The 12,687-nt window shown below is 42.5% G+C and overlaps 1 protein-coding gene across 1 annotated transcript in view; it reads left to right on the forward strand.

Moving 5' to 3' along the window:
- Positions 1-12,687, forward strand: part of Pappa (pappalysin 1) — a 266,143-nt gene that overhangs the window by 177,130 nt on the left and 76,326 nt on the right. The window lies entirely within an intron of this gene.

The following is a 12,687-nucleotide window of genomic DNA, read 5'->3' on the forward strand; positions in this document are numbered from 1 at the left end:
CTTGGTGCACTTCAGGGATGTTGCCAGTTCTAAGAAGCTGTGACTCAGTGCACAGTCCCCTAATGCACTATTTATATGACATGGTTATCCCACAGGGGACTGACAGCCTACTTGAGAAAGGGAGAGTTTGGGGGCTACCAGAGCTTGTGTGATCCTAGGGATGGCTATTCTTCCCTAGAGCCCCCTTTGCAATTATCCTGATGAGAAAACACTTGCCTTCTTCTGAGACTTCTATTTCCCAGAGACACTCAGTGCTTCTGACTGGCGAGTACAGTGGCCATTTCTGAACCTAGCCTGCCTGCTGGCCTTGCAGATGAGCTATGATGTCAACCAGCCCTCTCTAACACTGCTTCTTCATTTCAAGTTTGTGGTGGTACAGCTAGCATTTAGATGAATGAGAATTAGGACCTTAGGCTTGGTCAAGTGAGAATTATTGAATGTGATATAAGGTAGCACCTTTCATGTGTTCATTTTCCTCTTTAGTTGATTATTTCTTCAACTCTCCTACCTATGTTCACATTGTTTAATTTTTTATTTACTTGTTTGCACATATGAGCAGATGCCTTTGGGAGAGTGGAAAGTTGTGGGTACCCAGGACCCCTTGGTGCCTCTAATGTGCAGGGCCAGCCTGGCAACGAGTGGGTGAGCTTTCCCCTTTTCTCTATGCAACCTCAGCACTTGGTGGACTCACCCGCACGGTCATAGCTTCACAGAGAACATCAAGAATCTTACCTGTGTACCCTACTGCTTCCCATTGTGGGCTGTTGAGGGTTTGAGAAAAGACTGGGGCATCTCTCGACTCTTCTTCTCCTGCAAACACAGCATGTAGAGAACACTGCATGTCGAGCTGTCTGATTTTGTTTTTACTGTAAACGCACTCTCCTGTGTGTGCACATGCACACACCTGCCTACAAGTGACACCGAGAGATGCCCAGCCATTGTTTCTTTGTAGCATCAAAGGTGCAGGAATTCCAAATTCAACTAGCATCCTGTTCCTAGAGATATTTGAAAAACAACATTCAAATGAGGGAATTACCAACACTCTAGGAAACTTTTATGCACAGGAGTAATGCGAGTAATTGTTCTTTAAATTCACCCAAAGATTATTGTTGGTAATGTAAGCAAAAGGGGGAAAAAAAAAGAATTTCCCAACCCCCTCATTTGAAAAAAAAAAAAGGCTTTCATGGGACAATTAATCCAATCTTGTAAGGAGAATGCTGTCAGGAATTATGGCTGATTAGTTCTTTCTAAACAAAAATCCAATTTAAAAAATCATTATAAATACTAGCTCTTTAATCTATAAAGAGGAGAGGAGAAAACAAAATCATCCTATTGAATTATTCATTGTTACCAATTTTATTTTAATGAAATCGACTAGGTTCCATTACTCTGAGCTTGGATAGAATCTTTGTTACAAGGAGACTTCGGCTGTAACTAAATTTGCCATAATGAGATCAGCTCACTGGCATATACTGGGTCGGAGTGTGCAGAATCAGGAAAATGGAGGCCTGGAGGGCACAGAACAACAGCATCCCAGTTTTCTTACTTGAAAGTAAATGCTCCTGCCTCACACATGCTCACATGCTCCTGGTGCAGGTGTGCCCATATGTACCTGCAATCGCACAGGACACAAAGTCTGCCTCCCAGAGAATAGACATTATTGTTTTTCAGTGGAAGTATTGCTCCTTCTGACAGTAGCAGAGGAGAAAATATACTGTGCCCCTCATTGCCTTGTTCAGTGCTTAGAGGTAGTTTATTTTCACCCTTTCAGAGTCTCTAGTGAAGATATTGATGGCAAGAGAGGAGGAGCTGGTAGGCTCTTGAAAGTTGAACGGAAGACTAAGATAGAAAGGTATATCCTGGGTCTCTTGTCTTCCTCCAACATGACTTTCCTTGACTTTCTCTTACTCCCTCTCCCTCTCCTTATTTCCTTCCTCTTTTTCTCTTCCATCCCCTCCTTACTCTTTTCCTTATCCTACCCTTTTCCTATCCTTTTCCTTATTCATATGCATATGAATATATGCATATATGGGATATTTGCATATATGTATAGGCCTATGGGAACTTAGTCTAGTCATTGACCAAATCAAATATAGGAAAATAGAGGGGAAGGAACTAGTAGCACCTGAACTCCTTCATTCACCGTGTTAAACACACACACACACACACACACACACACACACACACACTTATACCCAACTACCTTGCCTTCGTGGTAAACACGGTGTTGTCTCTCTTGGAGCCCTGCAAGAAGTGCTCTGGTCTCTCCAATCAGAGACATATCCTGGATGTGAAGACTCTATTCTTAGAGAATATCTTGGAAGATGACAGTGGGATCCTAGAAATATGAAGCCACATACAAAGTGGGAGTCCCTGGATTCCAAGAAAATTCCAAAAGTTCTAGATGACAGGTATCAGAGGCTCAGATGTTCCTGAACAAAATCACACTCTGGAACTGGAGTTGCTCCCACTCCCTGACACACATGCCAACCATCTTTTTCAGTCTTCAGTCTTCACTAAGACAAGCTTGGCCTGAGGAATTATGAAAATGCCCAGCCATTCCCACTTCTCTGTTACAATATAGTTTGCCTCACTCTCTGCCAGCCTTTCTGTGGTGTTAAAGAAATGATAAAACTTAGATATTTGTTGGGATTATGTACCTACTCCTGTGTCTATGATAGAATCCACAGAGCATAAGACCCCATCTCTAACCTCAGTGCTTTGTGAAGACATAGGTGTGAGAACTCTCTTTAAACCATAGATGCAGCAGAATAATTCTGCGGGCGTTTGTGTCTAGTGAGAATGAGAAACACTCTTTGTGTTATGTGAGCTTAGAATACCAGTCTAAACTTGAGCTTTGATTTTGCATAACCCTGCCACTTCTAATGATTTCCAGTCTCTCTCCCCCATTCTCCTTAAACAACTTTCCCAAATTTGGTTACAGTAAAGCTACCCATGAATGCTGAGTCTTGTATCCAAATGTTATCAGACATATCAAAGCTTCCTGGTTGTGCAAATTGGGCTGAATATCCCATAATAAAAGACATTCTTTGCATATTTGGGCCATTCACCTTCCTGACCCAGCTGGAATCAAGAAGTTCCTGTAAGTGAACAAAAATGGAAATGAAGAAAGAGAATCAAGTTATCTCTCTTCTGGGAACCTCAGAAATGGTTCGGTTTGGTTTGGTTTAAGTGCTTGCAAAGATCTTGTCTTATTCATACTTTGCTTCCATGCCTCACATTTCTCTAATGCCTTATACCAAAAGGCTGCCCAAACACAAAGGAGACACGCCTCCCTTCTGTTCTCACCCCAGAGCTTCTACTTCAGATCATTTCCTCTCCTCTAAACAGGCACCTTCTCTTAGTCTTGGTTTAAAGAAAAGATGCAGATGCTATGATGAGCTGCAGCTTATAGTGTTCTCATAGGGACTGCAGCCCATCAGTCAGCCAACTGATCGAGTTGAGTTTTTCAGTGTAAAACTTAGACGGACTATTTCTGGTCAATAATTTGAAGACCTAATTAAAGCAAATCTTCTCTAAGGATGGATTAGAAAAGAGAGAACTATCCATACTGAAGGTACGGCTGTGGTATAGTAAACCCTCCCATTGTGAGGCTTTCTGGCTGATTCAGGCTAGACTGGTGATTCTGTGGAGATTCCTGCATTAGAGAGCTGGTGGGACCTCATAACTTCTTCTTTCTTAGTAATTGGTTTGATTGCATATGCCATTAACCTTTTGAAGGGTATATCAGTCCTTTGCAACTTCATTCTGGGTTGCTTTCATCTGGTCCTTGACACGGTCATCTTTTTTTCCCCTTGCATCCATTAAAATACAAACCACATGGTGCCTTATTCTAGAACAATCTATGTGCTAATTCACTTATTTGTTTGGTTAAAGAGAGGTTGCACGCCATACTTGTAGCTTGCACTGATGGGTGTGAAAGGGAGAGCACAGACAATAGTAAGGAAAATGGAAAATCACAATACATTTTTATATCTAAACTCTAACACAGGTAGATCTGGCTTTGCCGTCCTAACTTCTATTCCTGGCAAGCTACTCCTCCAGAAATCTCAATGTCCTTCATTGGAGAATGCAAATAACAGGTACACAGTGGAGATTAAGAATGCACAGGAAACAGTGAGCACTGGATTTTTGTACTTAATTGAGAATATCAATGTCAGTGACCTGCCTCATACATGCTAGGTTCCCCTATATGCTTTCATACATAGCCTGATCACAGAGACCCACACAGGAGAGATGATAGCCAAACTTCATCCACTTAAACATCGTCCCATCAGCAAACATTTATTGCTCACCCAGGACTATATTAGCCACTTTTGAATCTCCAAGGAAGCCCAGGGCCTCTTGTTGATCTCAGAGAGCTTACTGTTACACCCAACGAGTGTATATACCTGGAAACAGTAGTCAAAGATCTCAGGGTGTAAAATGCAGAGGAAATTCCCCAAGGAATAAAACACAAGCTGTCAGCTTACTCAGCCAGCTGGGTTGACAGCCAGCTGCTGCATGGAAAAGTCCATTGCCCACTTTCAGAATGTCTAGGATAAATCATAGAAACAACATTTACCAAGTGCCTGTGGGCTCTAAACCAAATTGCTCGAATCTTACTTAAGCTACTGCAGAAATAGGATTTATGGTCTCCACTTACAGATGAACACAATATCACTTTGGACTCAGGTCTGGAAAGTGCAAAATTGGGACACAGGCCATTGTGTTCAAGTAGGAGCCCAGGTGCAAAATAAGCAGCTTATACCTGTTTCTAGGACAGATGTGGGGAAATGGTCAGAAGAACAGTTGTTTTCTGTGTTATCTTGTCTGTGGTATACATTTCAAGACAACCAAGAAAGTAAGAGATCCCTTGCAACACCATAAAAACCACTCCACTCTTCCATTTTGCTGCCAAGACACCCAGTCTTGGCCTCTGTTCTTTTGTCAGTTCCTACCTTATTGACAACTAGTCATGTGCATAGTGATGGGTTTCATAAAGACATCTCCACTCATGAGCGCCATTTACTTTGATTGTATTCACACTTTGAGTTCCCACCTTTCTCCATTCTCCTAGTTATTTTGTGTACCCAGTTAATCTTCTACTTTCTTGTAACGTAGTATACAATCACACACACACACACACACACACACACACACACACAAACATGCACACAGTCATAAACCATACACCATGTAGAATCTATTTTTGAAAGAAAACATTCCATGTTTATTCTGCAACTCTGAAGTACTTGCCTTAGTGTAACTAGCTCTAGTTCTATTTTCCCACAAGCAACATATTATGTTCTTCTTAATAGCTGAATGAAACACCATTATGCATACACACCACTTTCAACCTCCAATATTTTAGCCTCAGAGAATCTTCCAGAGAAACTTCTAAAATGTGCACAGTTTAAGAAGCAAAGAAAATGCTTCAAGTTTCTACCACTGTATGTAAACCGGATGCCTTAGGTTTTGGAATATGTGACTACTTTTCATTGGAGGATGGGAGATAAAAGAAAAAAAGTAGAATTTTGCATAATTTATGGTTAGCCATGCATAGTAAACCCTAAAATATCAATAAAAGAGAATTATGAGATGTGTACATTCCTTGATAGCCATTATCTCTGTTGGGACAGGGAGAATTCATTGGTGTCCACTTTATCCTTGTCTCAAAGCAAAGGGCTAGCTATATCCTGGGTTCTTTTGATACAAGGGTCATTCTGCATTTGGACTAGGCATGCTGACATAGTTTCTTATACCAACACTTGGAGAGAGGAGGTTGGAAATTTAATATCATCCTTGGCTACATAACATGTGTGAGACCAGCCTGGGTTACACAAGAACATATGAACATACATTCGTATGTGTGAAAAAGAAATAAATCCATCTTCCTACTTGCATTTTGATGCCGTCTAGGAAGTACTTGGATTAAGGCTGGGAGAAACTTCTGCAGAAGTGATTGCTGGGGTGCAACTCAAGGTAGGTAAATTGAGGGTTGCAGGGCAAGGCATGGCTATGAAGAGTTTGTTGTCAACTGAGAACAGTGAGGTAGGGACAGTGATAAAGTGACTGAGACACAAAAAGTTACAAGAAAATTAAAAAGCTAATAAGAAAGCAAAAAAAAAAAGAATCAAGAGAAATGCATTAAGAGAGGTATTTAGAGATAGCACAGAGGCTTGGGATTCATTCTTTATCTCAAGGGCTGAGGAGAGAAGCAAACTGGTCAGATGCTAAGACAGAAAAAGCAGCAGTAAAGCATTCTAAAACACCTCCGGTATGCCAGTCCCCACAAAGCACATCATTTTCCATGCATTTCACAGCCACCCTCCTGAACAAAATGGGCTTCTCTCAAAGTGAAAGAGCTGAGTCTCAGAGACATGAACCTCTCACCTATACTACTCTCCTTTGTCATCTTCTATCTACCTCACTACAGTTGTTAGCATGAAAACATCTCTTGTTGGGAATCTTGTACTGAGAAGCATTTCCCCAGTGCTACTTATACAATAATATTTGCAAAGAACAAGGAGAAATCTTGGCCTCGATAACCAGGGCCGAGGAGACAGTTCCAGAAGATGTCTGCCCCTTCCCTGTTTGTCCCTGCCTACAACTGGAACATTCAACTCTTCTCATTAGGAAAAGGGGGCAGCCTTTGCCAATGGTGGGGATGGAGGGGGAAAGGAACATGCTGAAATGCTGGAGCACGTAGATTCCAAGTCGTTTCCTCAAAGGCCCAAGGGATTTGCTTTCTCCTGGTGGTTTCTGAATAATTGTTCAAGAGCACATGTGCAAGTCATCTAAGGAGACAGAACAGAAAGTCCCGTGGTTTGTTTCAGCCTGTCCCACTCATGGGGGCACCCAACATTCCCTCCAAAATAGTACAAAATAGAGTCCATAAGCTGTCATTCCTCAAACCCATCAAGGGAAACCTTTGGCTGGGAAAGACTTTAAAGCTAGTAAACCTTACAGGGATTCTCCCGGTTCTTCTCTCACTCTGTCTCTCCACCCTTCACTCATTCGCTCCTTCTACAGATGATGATGCTCTGGCATTGAGACTGGCCTTAGAATTCTATCTGAAACTATTTGAGTGATGAAAGTTTGAAACAGATACATCAGTTGGCACCTGCAATTCGATTAAGCCTAGCGTCCATCGCTTACTGGCTATGTGACATTGGTCAAGTTTGGTCTCTGCTTCCTGTGTAATTTCTGCTTTTTAAAGTAGGAGGGAGAGCTCACACATTGCATGTGCAACATGCAATGCTTTTTGTTTTAATGACAGACTCCTTCAGAAATGCTTTGGTCTCCTGTTACATTTCTGCTACCGAGGGGCAGACATGATTAGAAGTAACACCCCGTGTTACTTCCAAATTGCTTTTTCTAAGATGTGGATGGACATCTTGCCTGATTCTGTGTCTGTGCATCATATACTCTGGAACAAGCAGGACATGTGGTTGTGAGCTGGGAATCAAATCCGCCTCCTCTGGAAGAGGAGCCAGTGCTCTTAACCATTGAGCCAGCTCTCCAGTCTGAAGATGCAGGTTTTTTTTTTTTTTTTTTTTTTTTTTTTTTTTTTAGAAACTGGGCTTTCCAGTACAAACTGGGCTTTCTGAGTAGTTAGAGACTTAGAGAGCCCCCTGTTCTTACCTCACTGCCCATTGCTTAGGGAACGAGTCTGGTATTTCAACTGAAGGACAGTAGTACTAGGTCAGGACCCCACCCTGGTAAAAGTACCATTTTAAGTAATGGAATGGCATGGAGATGAACAATTGAGCCATTACCTTCAAAGGAGAAGGAAATGGCGTGGGATCTTCTACTGAGGCAAGACATCATGACAAAGTGCTCTGATAGGTAGAATTAACCCCAGCAGGGGGTTCTCTGGGGAAGGAGGTTTCGTTTGCAGGGTGGTTAACTATGGAATTACGTTTCTCTGTAGTTGGGCATCTGAGAGTAAATTAAAAAAGCTGTGTTACGACCATATTGTTACATAAAGAAAGCATGGACTTTGCAGCCAGAAGGAACTGATGTGAGTAGTTGTCACCTTTGTGACACCTGACAAATTACCTCACGTTTTATAAGCCACAGTGTTCCTCATCTGAACTGTTCAGGCTGTCCCCTCTATGTTATGGTCTGGAGTATGCAATGAGCTAGTATACCAAGCACACAGTACGTGCTTATTTTCACTGTGCATCAAAATAATCTCAGACCTCAGTCTCTCTAAAGCATTGGACACCAGAGTAAACTAAGTCTGAAGGGAAACACAATATTGACAGGGTGGTTAGTAATGGACAGTGAGCCAGTATTTCCAGGAAGGCACTAAGCCTGTGCTGACTTCTCGAGGACACTGCCATGTGTAGCCCTCAGGGCCATGTTTGAAGAGTGAGTCGCCATCTCCAAGATGCCAGAAGACTTGACTTGAAGCCCAAGAACAAGTAGAGCTCTGTGGTTTGGGGCTCAGTCCCCTGGGTTCTCTGTAGAAATCAGACCCTCCCTTTGCCAACCTTCTTCATGGCCCATCTAGGAAGATTCCTAGGCCTTTGTTTATGGTCTTTATCCAAGCATGACCCACCCTGATTCTGTTGACTTTCTTCTCCACACCCCCCTTTTTAAGTGTCAGCCTCAGGACTGGACACTCCTTCACCCCTGCCTTCCACGCAGACTCCCTCGGGATTCTTTTCTATACTTCTCTGGAAGTGTTTAATATTCTTTCTCTGCATTCCACCTTTTCTTTTTTTCTCTTTCTTTCCCTCTTTTTTTCTTTTTTTTCACTATTGTTTTGTTTTAAGTGAGGTCACAGGCTTGTAGCCAACATGCCCTTTGCTGTATAATTTGGTTTCATGTTCTGTACCCAAGAAACATGTAAAAAATGTAAACAGCATTCACTCTCTGGGGCTGAAATACACTTAGGAAGTGAGCATCAAGCTTTGCTGAGCCTGCTGCTTCGGGGTATTGAATTCTGTCCTCCAAACCACATGCTCATTTCTCTACTCTGAAAGTAAACTTTCTCAAGCCAGGCTCGAAGGAGGGGCTTTTGAAAGAAGCTTAGGTTTGGCTGGGCACAACTTTGTTTTTGTTTGTGTTTATTTTTCAAGCTCCTAAGCCCCATTCTGTAACTCCCTACAAGTCCTGATTTTGAAAAGTCAGTCTTGATGTGGAATCCGTAGAATCAGTCCAGAAAGAGCTTCCTACCTGCACTGCCACCACAGCGACAGCTTTTTTAAAGCTTAAAAGCCCTCAACCAGTTCTAAGAGTAAGCAAGTTATCTGAATATACTCAATTTCCAGAGACAAATGGGGTCCAAGGATCCCATGGGAGGTGCTGTTACTGAGAAGCATGCATCACTGTTGTAGCTTCCTGTCCACTTTTGTTTTGCCCTCCCTCAAGCTAGATCTACAGGTACAGTCTGTGGAAAAGAATATCAAATCAATGTCTGTGAATATCCCTTCTCCCTCCATTCTTTTCACCCACTTCGAGGGACATGGGCCAGGTCTTATCTGCTGATAAGTACTGTTCCAAGGAGTATAAATCCAATCTGTGGGATGCCCAAGCTTGTAGTTCAGCACCTGGCAGCAAGACATGGAGAAATAGAATAGCAGAGCAATGCAAACCAAGGCAGAATATTATGTATCACACATCAAGAAGCTAAAGTCAGGATTATGCTAGAGATAAATAAAAATTAAAATTGTGTCATCATTGAGAGCTCCAGACCAATGAGCTGTCCATTGTAACTCCCTACATGGAAGGAAATGCCCTGCATTGGCCCTGTTTTATACAGCAATCTCCAGACACCTATGACATCAAGCCATAAAATGTGGCTCGTGTAACCCAGAAGGTATATTTTTCGTTTATTTACATGTCGAAGGCTTCATGGAGGCTGTGGTCTACTCTACGGACAAAGCAGGTTTTGGGTGGGCATGTTACATCCCATTGCTCATGTGTAGAAAGATCTCAAGGCAACTGCTTAGCTATTCTGAGCTCTCTCTGTCTCCTCAAATGTGAAATGAGATATTCGAGATCACGGAGATTATAAACAGAGTACACTCAAGGTGCTTGGCATGCCCCCTAAATTCATTCACCAAATTAAATCATTACAAGTCCATAGCAGAATAATGTGTATGTTTCCCAGATAGGGAAGGGGGCTTCTCAGGGAGTCTCACATTTTGTGCCATAACAGGAGAACTACTCCCTCTCTCTGACTCCTAACCCTGCTTGTGTTAGGTCTCATATCATCTTTCTCAAGGTTTTTTTTTTAACCTTCTTTCTTTTTTCCCAATATGAGGTATGAGGGACTGATCATTTTGTGATAGAAAGTCTTAAACTTTGTACCAGTTCTTATGGGAGGATTTTTGCCCTTAGAATACATTTCATTCATTCATAAGAAATAACTGGTCTATATCATCACTTGTTTGTAAAGGTCGCTGTAACATTTTCCACAGTTTGTGAAATCCATATGCCTTATAGTAGGCCTGGCCTCCTGAAGTTGGTATAAGATTCTCTATGTTGCTCAAGGGACATGTTTTAGACAGAATGACCTCGGATCCATGAACATAGCTTAAGATTTTTTTTCCCTCCTCTCCAAAGATTCCATGACTCCTTCTGACATGCTTTAAAACTTAGCCATCATTCAGGATCTCCATCTCTCAACTAACATTGGATTTTTATACCAAATGAAAAGTGAGCAGCTAAGGATTTGAACTCTACCTTCTGTCTTTAGTTATTTCCAGGGCCTAGCATAGGTTATCATTCTTGGAGAACATTTGGAGAAAATGTTTCTGTGTTTATTGAATAGCACCATCAATGTAAACAACATGTGCCGAGGGCATCTCTTTTGTAAATGGATTGAATGACAAGTAGTGTCAGGAAGTGAATGTTTGAATGGGTTATAGTTCCCCATGAATGTATAAATGGGCAGATTAGGCTAGGCATTCCTAATCACCCGATATCTATCTATCTATCTACCTATCTATCTATCTATTTGGCAGATGATTATCTGAAGATAAGAAAGGAGATATTCCTTTATGCCTCCAGAATTGGACTTTTCCTCAAGACCTGCAGAGCTTTCCTTGGTGCTGTCTGCTGCATTCATTGCTGTATGCCCCAGCATCTGACATATCATAAGCTCTTGTTAGATGTTAAAGAATACACATTCCCTTTGCCAATAGCTCAGCACAAAGAGTAGGGAATGGTTTGGGGAAGCTGAGCCCCGGGAGTGAAAAGGCTCAGGTCAGCTCCTTTGCCTCCTGCAGCTGTGGGGAGATCAAGAGTCAAGAGTGCCCCCATGATTGGCTGTTCACAGAAACTCATAACACATTAGGTGTACCTTTTCAGCTTGTAAGTGGGGATCACTTTTAGAGTGCTCTCCCAGTAAGAGGCTAAACACTGGAGGGCTTGAAGGAATAAGAGACAGAAAGGAAGACAGAGAAAGGAAGAGGAAGGAACAAGGAAGGAAATGTAGAGGGAAAGGGGATCCTGAGATACAAGGGTAATCAGAAGAAGGAAAGGCCACGGCGCAGTAATCAATGGCAGGCGGTGACGGCAGCATGATCGCAATAACAACCGGTAGCGTGAAGTCCTCTCAGGCAACTGTTTGCAGTCAGAACTTCATACTGTGTGTTCACACTCGAATCTTCCAAGAAGCTGTTGCTCCTATAGCTTACAGTAGTTTACAGAAGAATAAGTTATAAAGCCTTCGGCCTGCCCAAAGGGAAGGTCTAGAGTTCTCTCCCTCAAAAGACAAAGAGTAGACAACTAAGTTCATGACAAATGCAGCCCCTGCTGCCCTTACTCGGTAACTGACACAGAGAGTGAGCTGCTTATCTGCTACCTTTAAGCAGGGGTCTAGGTCCTCTCTATGCATGGTCCTCAGTTGGTTCAGCAGTCTCTGCAGGACCACCTGCGCTCAGATTTTTTGATCACTTATCCCTGGCAATGTGGCCTTGCCAGGCCACAGAGGAAGAGGATTTAGGCAGTCCTGATGAGAGTTGATGAACTAGGAGCAGTGGGGAAGAACTCCCCCTTTCAGTGGACTAGGGGAAGGGGATAGGGCGGAGGAAGATGTGAGGGTGGGACTAGGAGGAGTTGAGGGGAGGGGACTACAATCCAGATATACAATGAATAAATTGTAAAATAAAATAAAATAAAATAAAAAATACTAGCACACACACACATACACAAAGCAGAGGAAGAAGGAGTAAGGTAAAAAGAACAAACTTGTGTACTTTCTAAATGTGCATGATGTGCCTACATCTCTGTGTGTGTGTGTGTGTGTGTGTGTGTGTGTGTGTGTGTGCGCACACACACACATACACACAGGGAGTCTTTGAATTCCTACACCAGTGGGGAAAAACAGACTTAGCAACAGGTTTGAAGTCCTTCAGTTAGTGAATGGCAAAAGCTGAACTTCCAAAACATATACCTTTGGCATCAAAAGCTGTATGGGTTTCCTCTGCCCCGTGGAGTAGAGAAAGAGTCAGGTGTAGGGTGTGTGGAGGAGTTCATATGGAAGATTCCAAAGCATAATGCCAAAGTGCCACTGCTGTTCACAGGTGTGAGTTAACCTGGCCAAAGTTGCCACTGGTGAAAACAGCATCTCTCAGAGACCTTTTCCAATAATTAGGTAGACAGGAAAGTCAGGAGTGGCCACTCGGTACCCAGGGATCCTTAAAACCACCCTAGCTTGTTAATCAC

Source organism: Psammomys obesus, unplaced genomic scaffold (genome assembly GCF_907164565.1).
Source record: "Psammomys obesus unplaced genomic scaffold, mPsaObe1.curated_primary_1811, whole genome shotgun sequence".
NCBI lineage: Eukaryota > Metazoa > Chordata > Mammalia > Rodentia > Muridae > Psammomys > Psammomys obesus.